An 18,057-nucleotide genomic window follows, 5' to 3' on the forward strand; every position below is an offset into this window, starting at 1 on the left:
TGCCTGATATATTTTAATGATTTTGAATCCAGCAGATCGTCAAGTGCCTTTCCCAGAATAGGTCAATAAAGACAAGTCCAGGTTGTTGTCTAAGTTCCCTGGCCAGCAACTCATGCACAGATAGTGTCAAGGGAGTACACACAGTCTTTCCTGTCCTGTCATAGCACTTGGGGCCACTAGTGAGAGAAAATAGCTGTATTTGATTGTTTGGGGGTCTGCTTCTTGATCATGAAGGTCCCTAGGTCCTCGGCCAGATTAATGGTGAGACCACCCCCAAAGGGGACGTGATAATCCTCAGGGTTATAGGGCTTGTCTCTAAGGTCTTCAGAGATCTCTGTTAGGGGATCCAGCATCTCTTCTGCAAGCCATTCAAATTGTGTCTCATCTAGAGAGTGGGTTGTCCAGTGTTCCTAAGTTCCTCAAATGCACCATGTCTGGCTCTGTTATCCATAGATTGGTAAAATAAATTCTTGTCATGTGCATTGATCTGGTATTTGAATAGTGTTGAATCTCAGTGGATCCCACAACACAAAGGCCCTACAACATTGCTTATATGCATACAATTGCCAGTTGTGGTGGCACACACCTGTAGGATTTGCTGAAGGAGGCAGAGGCAGTAGGATCACGAGTATGAGGCCAGTCTGGGCTACACATTAAAAGAAACCTATCCATACAATTTCTCTCTAGTGTGAATTTTTCACAACGATGAAGAACACATAAATGTACAAAAGTTTCACCATAATTAAACACATTCACAGGCTTCCTTTCTGGTGTGAATTCTTTCATGCCTCTAGAGACGATAATGACATGAAAAGGATTTACCACACTCATTAAACTCACAAGTTCTCTCCAGTGTGTGTTCTCATATGTCTAAGAGACAACTCTGACTTATAAAGTCCTTACCACATGATCACAGTTGTAGGTTTTTTATTCTAATTTTTCTGGAAGACAGACATGGCTTTTGTCCATTGTTACATATGATAAACATATTAAAAGAAAAAAGCAAATGAAAGGGTTCTACATTGCATTTTACACAGTGACATTTTCTTCCAAATAGCGTGTGGTATAGGATTAGGATTTCTCCAAAAGAACATTCCTGAGTCTCATATGCATCCACACTCAGGGGTAGCCATGTTGTGACACATGTATGGGTATCTCCAGCTTTACAATGGACTATTCACCTACTAGAAGGTTTTGCACTCACACTTAAGACCTATTTGATGTGTGCACACTTTGCAATATCTGAGTGGTATGGAATTAAACAGATAGCCATTTCTAACCCATAATTCAATGGGGCTATGAGAAAAATGCCGGTGATGGTTGAGGCCTTGTATCCTTCCTTCATTCACAGTGCATCGAATTTTATTTATTTATTTATCTATTTATTTATTTTTTACTTTTTGTTACAATGAATTTTAAACACAGATCACAGAGATTGAGGAACGCGGTTTGGGAAGAGTTTATTGATCACTGATAAACTTAAATCCGTCCTTTTTCACATGGTTGCTTTCCTTTAAAATTTCTAGAGAACATTAAAATTTCCCAAAAGGTGTATCCAAACCCACATGAGCGTGAAAATTACCTTCCACGTCTTCTAGAACTTGGAAAGTGTTCTTCAGTATTTTCATCTTCCCAAGTGTAGCCTCAAATATTGTGAGAGAAAATTCGTGACAGATTATTGGAAATCAGGCACACTTTAAGTTCCTGTCTTCCGTGCACCTCATAACCACGCCTGATTTGTTCACCTCATGCTTACTCATTCTCAACTAGAATTTGCGAACAAAAGAATGACTGTTCCTTTATTTTAAGAAGTAAAAAGATATTCCCCGGCTTACCTGTAGCAGTGAGGTTCCTCATGTCTCCAGCATCGCATGTTTATTTTTTATTTTTTATATTTATTATTATTATTACTATTATTATTATTTATTTTAATGAGTCATATTGGATTTGGGCCTGGCCGCTTTGTAACTGCATGGCCACAGTTAAGAAGTCATGGGATTGTTGGACAGAGGCCTCTCCCATGTATTTACAGCACAGAAAGAAAAGACCAAGTAGTAAACACCTGTGTCTCCACTGCACGACCTCTGCTGAGCCGGCTGATGCATTTGGAACCGACACACCTGGACCACATCTGGGTGGTGGTCAATTTACTTCTGCCTTTTGCTTCCTCAGCCTTTATCCTTGAGATTTAGGCTGGTCTTCTCAGATTTCTCCCTAATTAATTCAGGTCTCTTAGTTGGTCTTTTGTTACCAAAGTCACGAGCCAGGTTGTCATGAGCCAGGGTTTCCCACTTTGCTTCCCAGTTATTTTCTACCTGGAGACTTGGGTATATAAGTGGTGAATAAAGCTACAGGAGACTCTCACTCTTCCTTCCGCTCTTCCACTCTTCCTCTCTCTCTCTCTCTCTCTCTCTCTCTCTCTCTCTCCCTCTCTTCCTCTCTTCCTCTCCTGGCTTGACACGATAACCTGTGTGTGTGTGTGTGTGTGCGTGTTTCTTTCATCCCATAGGCTTTCTCCCGATTCTCGGTACCGTGTCGGTGCTGGTGCCGACAATTTATATTATTTTTGTTTTTATTTTTATCTTTTATTTTTTTACTCCATTTTTATTAAATTGAATATTTCTTATTTACATTTCAATTGTCTGTAGAGATTCTTCTGTGAAGGATCCGGTGAAACCCATTCTTCCCACGTGAGGTTCACACGCCCATCATAGTAGGTAACCGCACTCTAAAATACCTCACACAGGTGTGCAATACAAAGCACGATGTCAACATCACTTTAAATGTATGCCTCGGCGTTGGGGATTTAGCTCAGTGGTAGAGCACTTGCCTAGTAAGCACAAGGCACTGGGTTCGATACTCAGCCCCGAAAAAAAGAAAAAAAAATGTACACCTCACTAACAATATATTTGTGTAAATCTTGTCAGTCCACCGCCGATTTCTTGACCCAGAAGTGCTGATTTAATCACCAAATTCTGTCTGAAGGAACCTGAATGCCAGGAGCCGAGCACACTCAGTCTCAGGAATTCTTCTCACGAATTTTCTGCTCATTGCACTGTACAGCCTCTATCTCCAGGAAAATTAAGCCAGTTAGAGCCTCCGGCCTTGGGACACCCAGCCAGTCATCTGTTCTCCTCAGTGTATACCTGCAATGTATGGTTTCGGGCTATAGGAAAGGTGGTGGCAGTGACAGATCATTCCGTGTGACCTTCCCGCCTGCTTGTCTTTATTCTACTTTTTTTTTTAAGATTTATTTATTTATTTTATGGATATGTGTACACTGCCGCTGTCTTCAGACACACCACAAGAGGGCATCGGATCCCATTACAGATGGTTGTGAGCCACAGTGTGGTTGCTGGGAATTGATCTCAGGACCTCTGGGAGAGCAGTCAGCGCTCTAACCACTGAGCCACCTCTCCAGCACCCCCTGCTTGTCTTTCCGAGCTGCTGTCTTTTTGAAATAAACTCTGAGAGCTTGATCAGAACGCAGACTCGCTCTCCTTCTTTGAGCCCCTTGGCCCCCATTCTTTCACCCCCTTCCAGGTCGATTCTGAACCCTCGCTGGCCGGGGCACCTGAATTAGAGGTTCACATCTGTCATTTCTGTGTCATTTCTATAGGATATAGCCTTGGCACAGAAATGCCAATTAACAGGGTGGCAGGGGAGAGAGGGAGAGAGAGAAGGGGAGAGAGGGGGAGGGAGAGAGAGAGAGAGAACTCAACACACATTAGAGAAAGGTATGAACAATTACTAAGAAGGAAAAAAAGATGGTCAAATTGGGCGTGTTGGCTAATTTTTTATCCCAGAATTATGGAGGCAGAGGCAGGTGTTAACTCAGTGAGTTTGTTGCCAGCTTGGTGTACGACATAAGTTAATTCTGTGAAACCCATAGGAATATAGTGAGACCTTAAGTCCCCAGCAAAAATAAATCAGATGAATATAAAAGACAAAAAGAAGTTAGAGGTCATTATTGAAGTTCCTACAAAGAATTTTACATTCGCTTCAGTCTGGTACTCATCTTACAGAAAGTTCAAGCAGCCCATTTTAAATCTGACACTAATAATACCTTACTAAAAGGAAATGCACGCTCAAACCATTGTCAGCACACGGATGAAAATATTACCAATGCTGGTTCTAAAAAAATGAACGTAGAGCAGAAGGCTCAGCAGAGAAGAGGTCTCACTCGTTTGCGAATAATTGAGCTCCATTGCCAATACTTTCACACGGGCTCACAAGTATCCATTCTCCCTACTTCGGGGTTTCGAAGGCCATCTTCGGACTAAGTTGAGGGCCAAGCGGACACATAAGGAATATTTTAATGAGTATAGGCAAGATACTCATATAAATGAAAAAATTTCTTAACAAACAAAACAGGTAGGTGACAAGGCACACACCTGCAATCCAATCAGTCAGAGGGCTCAGGTAGTAATAATGACAGATTATAATCCGTCCTGAGAAAAGGAATATACTTTCTGCCAAATTCCAAAATTCAAGATGTACGAGAAGGTGAGGATGACAACAAATGTTTCACGTGTGCAAAAACACACTTCGGGCCCATGAGCCAATGATAGAAAGCAAAAGAAAAAAACAAAAAACAAAACAACAAAAACGTCAAGTTGACAGCTAAAGAACAACCTTGAACAGCTTTGGTTTCCAGAGTGATTTGGAGTAAAGGGTGTTTGAGATCAGTGTGTGTGTGTGTGTGTGTGTGTGTGTGTGTGTGTGTGTGTGTCTGTGTATGTGTCTGTGTGTGTGTGTGTGTGTCTGTGTGTGTGTGTGTGTGTGTCTGTGTGTGTGTGTGTGTGTGTGTGTGTGTGTCTGTGTGTGTGGTGAGGTGCTGGGGATTTGAAGCCAAATCATGGGTGGCACCTGACAGCCTGTGTTTGGCTGGACAAAACTTTATGAAGATCACACAGCTCACATCTTGCATAACAAAGCCTTTTCTTTCATTTGCATTTCAATTCAACTGTTCACCCCAGGTTCCTCTTTTATTATTCCTCTGGTCAGCTTCCTCTGGTGACCACACCTGCACAATAAGAAAAAATACAGTAAGTAATTCTTTTTTTTTTTTGAGGTGATACTATTTTTTTAAACAATCATCTATCTTTATTATATTTCTTTTCCTTTTTCTTTTTTATTGGATATATTTCTATATTTACATTTCAAATGTTATGCCCTTCCCCAGTTTCCTGTACATAAACACCCTATACCCTCAACCTTCTCCTTCCCATAAGAGTGTCCCCCCAACCACCGCCATCTACCCCCCTTTACCACCCACCCCCAACATTCCCCTGCACTGGGGGTCCAACCTTGACAGGACCAAGGGCTTCCCCTTCCACTGGTGCCCCAACAAGGCCATCCTCTGCATATGCAGTTGGAGCCCAGGGTCAGTCCACGTATAGTCTTTGGTAGTGGTTTAATCCCTGGGAGCTCTTGTTGGTTTGCATAATTCTTTTCCTTTTGTTCCTAGCATTGGAAATGAATTTAGAGCTCTGCCTATCTTTGTAAGTAAGGACAGTAAGTTCAGCTGGGTGGGATCAGCCCTGAAATATCAGCTCAGTCAATTTTTTTCTCTCCTTTCTTCGTGTCTTTCTGGCAGTCTGATTCACAGTGCAGCTTCCTCTGTTCTTCTACATCTCCGAAGTGCCTTATACCATTCACATTGCACTTTTGCCTCGTTGAGAAATTATGTATTTTTGAAGTCATGATTTCAGAGTTCTTTCCCCCAGCCTTAAGGATTTCCCTTAAGATCACAACATTTACCATTTATGCTGAGGAACATAGATGCACCTTCCACTCCTGCAAGCCTGCTGTTCCTAATTACCACAGACACATTATCCTCAACAGGGAGAGATTTCCCTGGAGGAAAACAAATTCGTGTGTATGTCTGTGGGTGTGTGTATGTCTCTGTGTGTGTGTGTGTTTCTGTGTCTGTGTCTGTGTGTCTGTGTGTGTGTCTTTGTCTGTGTCTGTGTGTGTGTCTGCCTCTGTGTGTGTGTGTGTGTGTGTGTGTGTGTGTGTGTGTGTGCATGTGTACCATATGCATAGCAATGAGAAACTCTTGGGGCCCATGTCCTGCTGGCTCTGCCCCAGGAGTGCAATCCTGTCACACAGTACTCTCTTCAGTACTACATCTTGTAAAATCAGAAATGTGTTACATCTTTCCAACACACCAGGGCCCAGAATACTCCTTCCCATTTCAGTAGGGAGGAATGTGTACAAAGTGAGGGAAGATAGGATCCAAGCATGAAACCCAGCATGGCTCTAAGACCCATGGGGCTTGGTTTTCAAAGGGTTTAGATGGTGCTATCTTTGCAACTTCTCATACATCTATCAGTTTGGGTAATCCCATTGCCTATATCCATCTCTCCATGTTAGATTTGTTTAAAATCTGAATTTGTTATAACCTGAGTGGATATAGCTTAGGTTACTCAAATCACTCTGTTCTCAGAATTCAACTCAGGCTTCATATTGATAGCTTCAATGCAGTGAACTCAATTTTTTTACTGGGACTCTGACTTTGACAAACATAGGTGGTTGGAATAGTACTGAACTCAAACCACAGACAAAGAACTTCAACTTTGAATTTTTCACCTCCCTTGCTTCCAAAATTATTACAACATGGACAATTTTTCAAAGTTCTGGGTCTAAAAGGACTATACCATGCTTGGACCACAGTCAAGTAGGTTTTATATGAAACCTACTTCTGGGAATAGGAGTCACTTTGCTTACTCATTCTACTAATTTCAAGCATAGCAGGAGGGCGTGTTCCCCATAGGATACTTCTTGGGTTACTTCAGATTGTATCTGGAGTTACATAATGTTATTTTTCTCAACAAATCACAGACTTTGTAATTGTTTCTACCATTGCTGTGATGCTTTTCACTGTAGTCCTGAATGAGTGACTAACAAGAGCCACCACACAGATTTAATATTGCATCTAAGAATTCAGTCCATCATTTTTTAATTCTGCTTTACTCAGTTTCTCACAGCATGGGAAGAATAAGGAAGATTTTATGCAACAATATCACAGAAATGACCCCTCGGTAAAGTTTTCATGATTCCCAGTACTCACTGACATTGTATAACATCAATTTCCCCTGTATGTATTACTTTCAAAACTCTCATTTCAGGTCATAAAAGAATGGCCGATTGAGCAGTTTTTACAGCTCTAGGCCCTTTGCCTTCTCAAGTTCTGATACTTTCTGCATTCCTCCAAGACAGACAATTTACAGGTTCTGGAAAGCAGCAAAATCACTTTTGTGTACTGTTTGTTGTTGCTGTTGTTGTTGTTGTTGTTGTCATTCTAACTTGCTTCTCTGCTGCTGTGAGTAAATCTTCTAACCAAAAGTGTCTCAGGTTATGGATGGTTTTTTTGGATGGTTCTGTCAGATCTCAGTCCATCATTTTGAGAGCTTAGGGTAGGAACTCAAGGTAGAAAATCAAGACAAAAAGAATAGACCAACATTGTTTTCTTTTTGTGCTCTTGGCCGGTCACTGTCTCATGCTCAGATAGCTCTCTAATCCAATCCTGGCCTACTTGTTAGGGATATTGCCATCCTCTGTGGAACAGACTTACCATATCAATGATCAATCAACACAATCTCTCAGACATAGTAAACCGGTCATTCTGACGGGGGCACTCCCTGAATTGACCATCTTCCCCATAACACGGAGAACTGAAGTTAATTAGGACACAGTGACAATAATTTAAGAAAGGTTTTAAAAACCCCAAAACAATGCGTTAACCATAACCACTTAGGTACCCAAAACACAATGATGAGTGAAAAAACTGGAAAACACAGATCTGTCAAGAAATGAGAAGAGGCAAGACTTTAACATCAGAAAGAGAAAACTTAAGATGTTTCTTCACAGAAAGTGGCCAAACCAACCAACTCTCAAGGAACGATAAGGCAATACACTAAATTTTCAGAAGGTAAAAAAAGGTAAAGGTCTACAATGTTTTAGAGAAACAAGGATAAAATAGGAGTATAATTTATAAAATTACAAAATATAGATGGTACCCCTGTTCTAAGAAAACACAGAGACAAGCTTATGAATATAACATAGTTTTGGTATAACATACAGGATTTCAGACAAAATTATAATCAAAGAAATCACTGGCCAGCACTCAAACTATGCTCTCCGGTTTATTCCTTTATGAATAATGAAAAATGGATTGATGCTGGAAGGTATTCCAGTTAGAGAGATTTGCGTAAAGCATACAAAATGATTCAACATTAAAGAAACAATTTGGATTAGCAAAAGTGTGTCATTCTCTTATGATACAGAACAGAATATGTACTAGGAAAGCTTAGAAACCATTTTTTTTAATGATGCATGATGGGATATGAGTCTGTGTCAGTGTAAAGAATGCAAATGATTACAAACCAAATGCAACAAAGCAGATTTTTTTTAAAAAAAACAGTGTATTTGTATTGTACACGTAAAGATCTTGTTTTCACACTAATAGATTTATAACTCATCAGTACTCTCTCTGTTTTTAACATGGGTTTGTGTGTGTGTGTGTGTGTGTGTGTGTGTGTGTGTGTGTGTCACCTCTTTCCATTTGAGTACAGGTGATACATAAGAGAAGAGGACATTAGATCCCCAGGATCTGGAGTCCAGGTGGTTATGAGCCCTCAACTTGGGTAGTATGTTGGTATCTGAGGTCAGGTCAACCTCAAAAAGTATGTTTACTGAGTGACCTGCCCAGCCCACATAGTACATTTTTTCCCTAAGAAACAAAGTCTTTCACAGACTACTAACAACAAAAACCTAAATAAATATAGAAGTAAAGACAGGATTCCTGAGATCCTGATGCCTAAGTCTTAAAATGTTGGGTATGAAATGAGGTAGGATGCCTCCAGACATCCTTTGCCTTACTGATTCTCTGTTACCTGAAACCCATTATTTCGGGTTGCTCTTAGTGAGCAGCTTCAGTTCCCTCTGTTCACGCATCCTGTAGCTAACAAAGACCATTCCATCTGGTCTTCCTTTCTAGACTCATATGTGCCTTAGTCCTCAACTACAGGTAAATATCCCCTCCTCAACCAGCAGGCCATGCCTGCCCGCAGACTAAGTTGGCTGCTCTAAGACCTACCCCACTACCTGCTACCTCAGACCCAATTTTCACTATGGATCCTAGAATGAACTAGAACACCAGAGGCAGCTTCACACCTCCCTTCCTTTGTACCTCTAAGATCATCTTTTCCTGGCTTTCTCTTACTCCAGCGTCCAATACCAGCAATCATTCTTCCTTGAACACATCTGCCATGTGGATTGGTAAAAATGACAACACTCAGAAAATGGACTCTTTGAAAACCCAGAGAGTAATGAGAAACCCAGAAAGAAAACTAACCAAAACAAGGCAAACCCCAAAAATCAGCACATTGACCTCTACTCACTTCAAACACAGTTGTCTACACACCAGTATAGGAGCATAATAATAGCCAGAGAAATATGGTACCAAAAGTACCAAGCTATGCTACCACAGCAGGTCCTGAATATTCGAACAAAGCTGTAAACAAAGTAAAAGATAAATGCAACTATATGAAGATGATAGAGGTCCCTAAAGGGCAAATGAATTAATTACTTAAGGAAATCCAGGAAAACGAAATCAAACAATGTGAGAAAACCAATGAAAACAAAAGAAAACAGTTGAAATAAATACATAAAGTCGTTCAAGGTGTAAAAGTGGAAGTAGAAGCAATAAAGAAAGCAGAAACTAACAGAATCCTGAAAATGGAAATTGTAAGACTGCAACAATGAATTACAGACACAAGGTTCAACCACAGAATAGAGATGGAACCATCCCAAGAATTGAGAATACAACCGAAGAAATGGATACACCAGTCAAAGAATGTTAAATCTCAAAACTTGCTGCCATAAAATATCCAAGAACTCTGCACAAAAACTATAAAGAAGAGGAAAAGAAGAAAGAGAAATGCCCAGCTCAAATACCCAGAAAAAAATTCATGACATTCATCAAAGGAAATTTTTGTAACCTAAAGAAGACGAGACCTGTGAATGTGGAAGAAGGATGCAAAATACTGCATGGATTGGTCCAGAAAAGAAAGTGCAATGCCACGTAATAATTAAAATTCTAAGTTCTCAGAATGAAGAAAAAGTATGAAAAACTGAAAGGGGAAAACAAAGCAAACAAACCAAGTAACATGTAAACGCAGAACTATTAGAATTATACCTGTCTTCTCCATATTCAACAAGCCATCAGGACTTGGACACACATGCTGCAGACTCTAAGAAACTACTGATGAGAGACGAGATTACTATACCCAGAAATGTTTCAATCAGCATAAATGGGGAGAATAAGATATTCCATGATAAATCAGATGTAAACAGTATCTGTCTATAAATACAACTCTACACATGGTACCATAGGGAAGAATTGTAACCCAAGGAGGTTATCCACACACATGAAACTCAGGAAATAAGTCATCTCACCTCATTAGCAAAACAAAACAAAAGGAAGCACACACACGCACACATGTAAAACCGTCACCACAACTACCACCACACAAAATACCAGGAAATAAAAATCAGTGTCAATTGATAGCTCTAAATATCAATAACCCCGATTTACCAATAAATCGACATAATAAGGGCGAACAGAAGGGATACTGAGGCAGAATCAAATTTTCTATTGCATGCAAAAAATACACTTCAACATCAAGCTTATTCATTACCTCAAGGTAAAAGTTTGGGAAAAGATATTCTGAGCAAATGGACCTAAGAATCAAGCTGGTATAGCCATTTTAGTGTCTAACAAAATAGACTTGAAATCAAAATTAATCAAAAGAGATGAAGAAGTATTCTCTATAGTAAAATTAAAAGTTTACCAAGATAATATATCATAATTATTAAAATCTATATAATGTAAAATGCAAATGCCTTCACCATTGTAAAAGAAACACTTCTGACATACACTGATGATCCTCACACCCTGACAGTTGCAGACTTCAATCTCTCACCCTCTCACCCATGAACAGGTCCTTCAGACAAAACTAAACAGAGAAAAGTTCTGGCTAATTAACACTAAAAGGCATTGAGCTCAACAGATATTTCCATAACATTGTACCCAAACACAAAGGGATATACACTATCCTCAGCAACCAATGGAACCTTCTCCAAAAGCAATGACATACTTGAGTACAGTCCAGATCGCAAAGGATGCTGAAATAACCCCCGTGTCCTTTCAGATCAGCATGGATGGAAGCTGCACAGCATCAACAACAGAAACAACAGGAAGCTTAGAAACTCATGGAAAGTAAGCAATTCTGCAGAAATGAACAATGAGTGAAGATGAAAATAAGGAAAGAATGGTAAAGGCTTTCTAGAATTCAATGAAAATGAATATCCAACCTATTAAAACTTATGGGGCACCAGGAAAGTAATAGTAAGAGGACAGTTGATAGCACCGAGTATACATAAAAAAAATAAGAGAGATCTCTTTCTAGCATATTAATAGTATACCTAAAGACTGTAGAATCAAAGGAAGAAAGCACAGCTAAAAGATGTGGTCAGCTCAAGACAAAAGGAAATTATTGAATTGAAGTCTGAATTCAATGTCACAGAATGAGAACACAAAGAGAATCAAAGAAACTGGAGTGATTCTTTGAGTAAAAAATGACAGAGTCTTATGTAAACTAAATAAAAGAAACAATACTCAAATTTTACAAATCAAAAACAAAAAGGATCCTATAATAAGAAACAATGAGGAAATCCTGAGAATCATGAGGACGTACCTTAAAAACCTATATACAACCAAGGTTGAAAATTGAAAGGAAAGGGATAATTCTCTTGATAGGTACCACTTACCAAAGTTATATCAAGAAGCTCTGTAATTCCTAAAATCATAGAGGAATTAATTACAAGGCTTCCAACCAAAGAAACCAAAGGCTGCTAGGTTTTAGGGCAGAATTCAACCAGACTTTCAAAGGAGACTGAATGCCAATACAGCTCAAGGTATTCTAGAATACAGAATGGAAAGAAACAATACCCAACTCATTTCATGGAGCCATGATTACCCTGACACCCAAGCACATAAAGAATCAACACAGAGTGTAAAAAAGCAAATGTCTCTCATAAGCATAGATGCAAAATTACTCAATAAAATACTTGGAGAATTAAAGAGCAAATCAAGAAGATATTCGAAGAAGTATCACCCCAGAGATTCAGGAATTGTTGAACATATGAAAATCAGGAACTATAATCTACAATATAAAAAAAAAAAACAGAAAAAATACATGATCATCTAAAGACAGAGAGACGTAAAGAAACTTCACAAAAACCAGGAACAAGACACATCTGTTCACTCCGTATGTATTCAATATAGTACTCAATGTTCTAGCTGGAATAATAAAAATGCTGGGAAAGGGTCAAGTGATGTGATTTAGAAGGGAGGGCTTGAAGTATCCTAATTGTCAGATGATATGATAGAATGTAGGGAGTGGCGCGGCAAAACAAAGATGGCGCCGACATTCAGCCCCGTCTGAATGTAAACAACTTACCGCGCATGCGCCGGCTTGTCCCCTCGTCAGGGCAGCTGTATGATCCGGCGCCCTCCTGTGGTGAACAATAGTACTGCGCATGCGCGGGTTTTGCACCTGGTGTCAGTTGGCCGGTAATATGCTAATGAGGGGGCGGTACCATTTTGGTGAGTTGATTTGTTCTTCGCCAATCCCTGGAGGACAAGTAGTGGGGTGATAGTGGGATGACAGTGGGGTGACCCGTGCCCCACCAATCACTGAGAGATTATTAGCATACTGTTGTGTATATAAGGCGAGCGACTTTGCCGCTCGAGGTCCCCGTATCAGCAATGAAGGTGCCCTGCTTAAAGGCTGTTGACAAGGATCCGGCGGTGTTGCGTCTTCCTTGCCGGCTGAGGTGGGCATGACAATAGAATACAGAAGTGACCCCAAAAATTCCACTATCAAACTCCCATAGCCGATAAAAACTTCCAGAGAAGTGGCTGCATGTAAGATTAACTAACAAGATTAGTAGCCATCTTATACAAAAATGACAAATGGACTGAAAAATCAGGCAAACAATACCTTCCACAATACCATCAAATAATATAAAATATGCTTAAGTAATCTAAAAAAAGCAAGTGGAAGGAATGTATCATAAACATGTCGAGTCTTTCAAGGACATGATTAAAAGTTTCTCAAAAGATATAAATATTTCTCACATTCACCAATCAGTAGGATGAGCACAGTAAAAGTGGGCTCACTACAAAAACCAATCTGTAGATCCAACATTGCCTCTTCAAAAGTCCAAAATGAATTATTTACTCACATTCAAAGAGTCTTTACCACGTCCTATGGAATGACAAAAATGAGGAAAGCTAAAACAAACTTGAAGAATAAAAGAACTGCATGACATTGGTCTAAAAATAGTCAAGTTGATCAACGGATTGAATCTGAAGTCCCAGATGTGATCCTATCCACAAAATGATGTCTGATTTTTATAAGGAATCCAGGAATGCGCAATGGAATAATGACAGCACCTTCAACGAAGGGTGCTGGTTACACAGAAACTCCGAATGTGGAAGATCCATACCTATAACTCTCCACAGAACTGAAGTACAGCTGGATCAAGGCCTCACTAAATATTACACACTGAGACTGATATAAGAGAAAGAGGAGAGCAACCCACTTTCAGAACAACACACCCATCGTGCATGCACCGTGATCACCAATTAATAAAAGGGACCTCATGAAACTAAAAAGCTTCTGTAAGACAAAGGACAGAGGCAGTGGGACAGACAGACAGCTTAAGGAAAGGGAAAAGATATTTTTTTACCAACTCCTCAGTTCAGAATGGTGTAATTATAAAATATATGAAGAACTCATAAACTAGATATTTTGGAGCAAAAACACAAATAAAAAACGGGGCCTAGATATAAATGGAATTTTTCAACAAAGGAATGACAAATGTGCAAGATACGTTTAAAAAATATCCAATGTCCTTAGCTACCATGGAAAAACAGATGAAAACCACGTCGAGATTATACCTTACTCTTGTCTCAGTGGCTGAGGAAAATAATAAAAGTGACAGGTCATGCTGGCAAGGATGTGAAAAAAGGAATGCTTCACTGCTGGTGGCAGGGCAAAGTGATGCAACTGTGGAACTCCTAGCAACTACGAAAATCAATGTGCTTCCTCAGAAAACTGGGAACTGTTCTACTTTGAGTCCCTGCTATACCACTCTTGGGTGTATAACTAAAATACATTCATTTCGGCCACAAGAACACTTGCCCAACTATGTTGATAGGGGCTTCAATCATACTAGACAGAAACCGAAAACAAGAGAGATTTCTTTCAACTGAAGAATGGATAAAGAAAATGTGGTACATTTACACAATGGAGTACTATTCACTTGTGAAAAAGATGACACTGATTCCACGCTCTGCAGTCCACTCCCTGGGCCACAGGTCAGGCTGCCTCCATGAAGGCCAGCTGACACCAGAAAATAACCAGAAAAACTAGCTCTGCTCATTCCCTTGGAGGCCTGTCACCACAAAAGACAGCTAGAGGCCTGCTACCAATAGGAATTACCAGCTATACCTGCAGTCTCAGAGGCCTGGTACCACCAGGGAATACCAGCCCAGGCAACACCAGAGACAACCAGGTCGCTAGAGTCCAACATGGGAACACAATCAACACAAGTCAGGGCACTAAAGCATCATAAGAACCCAGCTTCCCTTTCACAGTAAGCCCTGGGTATCCTGACAAGCCCAAAGAACAAGAAAATGACCTTTACTCTTATGTGCATATATACATACATACAGTTTTGAAGGAAGGAATGAGGTTCCAACAACTTTGTTGTTTCTCCCATAGCTTTGATATCCTAGCGAAATCTTTCAAGCTGTGTAAAATTGCAAATGTGATCATGTCCTAGTTTTATTCTCTTGCTTGATGCTGAAAAAAGTGATACGCAATACTGTATGAGAACAAATATTACATAGTACACATAAAGAAAACAAATTACTTTCAAGGCCAATGTCACTTCATAACTAAGCAATTTGTTATAGATTAACAAAGAGCAAGCAAAGTAGTTTTCTCAGTCAGTTTCCCTTCACTGTAGGCAGCAATTTGAATTTACAGAGAAATGGTTAAGTATTGTATTCTTTATCTTTAAAAGTATTTATAAGAAGCTTTTAAAAAGCACAAATCTAAACATCGGTATAAAAATGTCATGTCTGCTTTAAATGATCAGAATGCACATCTGTGATTGGCAATCCTTATTAAATCCTATCAGGAAACTGTGGGTAAAACTGAGTCAGAAATTAGTCATCAACAGTCCAGCCTCAGTGACAGTCACACCATTAGCCAGTGCTGCCATTGTTCTTGATCCCAGACCTTAAAAAGTCCCAGCCTTTCTGAACTTCAAATTGTTCTCTAAATTTTTTTTTGCATCAGAACCAGTAGTGAAAACATCTTAGCCAGCTTCATGAACAATTTTATTTTTCCAAATGCTTTTTAAGGGTGGTAGTCATCGCTGACCATTCTACATTTCCTCGGGCGCTGATGGAAGCATCTATCTGCCTCAGAGGCAACTCCTAAACGACCTCGAACACTATTATTGCAAATGCCAATGACGCTGCCCTCTGAGTGGTGGGAAGCTCCTTGAGGATTTTCATGTACTTCTTAGATTAAGAGAGATATGAGGGCAACAACCGAGTGAAATTCTGCATGAAGTCCTCGGTACACTTGGTCCTTGGGGCCATGATTCACCAAGGGGCAACGAGGCTGTGCTAAAGAGTGGGCCGTACCCCAGGAGTTCTAAAGCTCTGTGCCATTCCTCCTCCACAGCCCTTGGCAATACTCCATGTCAGAACCAAATTTAAACGATGCTTTTACCCTGGATAGAATTCCAAATACTATACTGAATAGGGAGAGTGGGCAGCCTTATCTTGTCCTTGACTTTAATGGAATTGCTTCAAGTTTCTTTCCATTTAGGTTGATTTTGGGTACCATCTTGATGTCTATTGCTTCTATTATGTTTCTGCATAGGACTGGTCTCCCTGATCGCTCTCATGCTTTTAACATGAAGGAGGGTTGGAATTTTTTTTTGCAAGCTTTTTCAGCATCTAATGAGATTATCATGTGATTTTTTTCTTTCAGTTTCATTATATAGTAGATTATATTGGTGAATTTTCAAAAATTGAACCATCCCTGCCTCCCACTATAAATTAATAATTACACAGCATAACCTACAGAAGGGATCTCATATTCACACGCATACTTTAACAGCCCCCCAAAAAAACAAAAACAAAAAACATGCAAACAAAAAAACCATGCACCCTACAGAACAGATCTTATACTCACATACACACTCAAACATCCCACCCAAAAAACCAAAAACCAAAAACATGCAAGCAAAATACCCTGCACCACCAACATCAAAATAGCATGAACTAAATATCACTGCTCATTAATACCTTTAAGCATTAATGGCCTCTACTGAACAGTAAAAGGACACAGGCTAACACAATGGATTTAAAAACAGGATCCATCCTTCTGTTGCACTCAAGAAACACACTCCAGCAACCGATATAGACACAACCTCAGACTAAGGGGTTCGAAAAGGTTTTCCAAGCAAATGGACACAAGAAACAAGTTGGTGTAGCCATCCTAACATCCAGCAAATCAGACTTTCAACAAAACATAATCAAAAGAGATGGGAAAGACACTTCATATTCATCAGAGGAAAAAACCACCAAAATGGCATCTCAATTCTGGATGTCTATACACCAAAGACAAAAGCAAAAACATGGGTGAGAGAAATATTGCTGAAGCTTAAATATCACATCGAACCTCACACATTAATAGTGGGGGACATCAATGTCCCATTCTCACCAAGGGCAGCTCATTGAGACAGAAACTAAAAAAAATGATGTAACTAACAGGGGTTTCAATTAAATTAACCTCACTGATATCTACAGAATATTTCACATGAACACAAAGTACACACTCTCTTTTCAGTACCTCATGGAACCTTATCTTAAACTGACCATGTTCTCCCTCTCTAAACAAGCCACAGCAGATACAGAAAGACTGCACTAACCATTGGACCTTCTCACATCACCATGGATTAAAACTGGACTTCAACAATAACAAAAAGTCTATAAACTCATGGAAATTCAACAGCTCGCAACTCAAGACCCACCGGTTCAGAGAAGACATGAAGAAAAAAAAAAAGAGTTCCTAAAATTCAATGAAAATGAGGGCACAGCGTCTCCAAACTGAAGGGACGTAAGGAAAGCAGTGCTAAGAGGAACGTGCACATGCACCACAGTGCTTTCATAAAGAAACTGGAGAGACCCCATACTAGCAACTTCCCAGCACACTCAAAAGCTCTAGAACAAAAAGAAGCAAATACATATTAAAGGAGGAGACAGCAAGAAACGATCAGACTCGGAGTGAAAGTGATCCATCAGAAACAAAGAGAATACAAAGATCAACAAAAACAAGAGCTGGTTCCTTGGGAAAATCAACCAGACAGACAGACCCTTAGACAGATAATGTAATAGGTGGAGAGACAGCATCCAAATAACAAAATCAGAAATGAACATGGTGCCGCATTGATGGACACTGATGAAATTCACAGAATCGTTAGTCCTCACTTCAAAAACCTGCTGTCTACAAAATTAGAAGCTCTGAACCAAATGAATGGTTGTGTACATGGATAACACTGACCACAGGTAAACTGAGGTAAGATAAACTATGCATATAGCTCTACAACCCCTAAAGAGACACAAACAGTAATTAAATGTTTCCCCACTGAAAAAGCCCCAAGGCCAGACTGTTTGAGTGCAGACTCGTACCAGACTTTTAAAGAATTCTCAACCTACTCCAAAAAACAGAAACAGGAGGAAAATCGCCAAACTGATTCCATGACACCACTGTCGCCCTGACACCTAAATCACAAAATGACTCAACAAAGAAAGAATTTCAGACGAATTTCCCTTACGAACATTGGTGGAAAAAATACTAGGTAAAATGCTCAAAAATAAATTCCAAGGACATATGA

The sequence above is a fragment of the Rattus norvegicus genome, chromosome 12, assembly GCF_021556685.1.
Source record: "Rattus norvegicus strain SHRSP/BbbUtx chromosome 12, alternate assembly SHRSP_T2T, whole genome shotgun sequence".
NCBI lineage: Eukaryota > Metazoa > Chordata > Mammalia > Rodentia > Muridae > Rattus > Rattus norvegicus.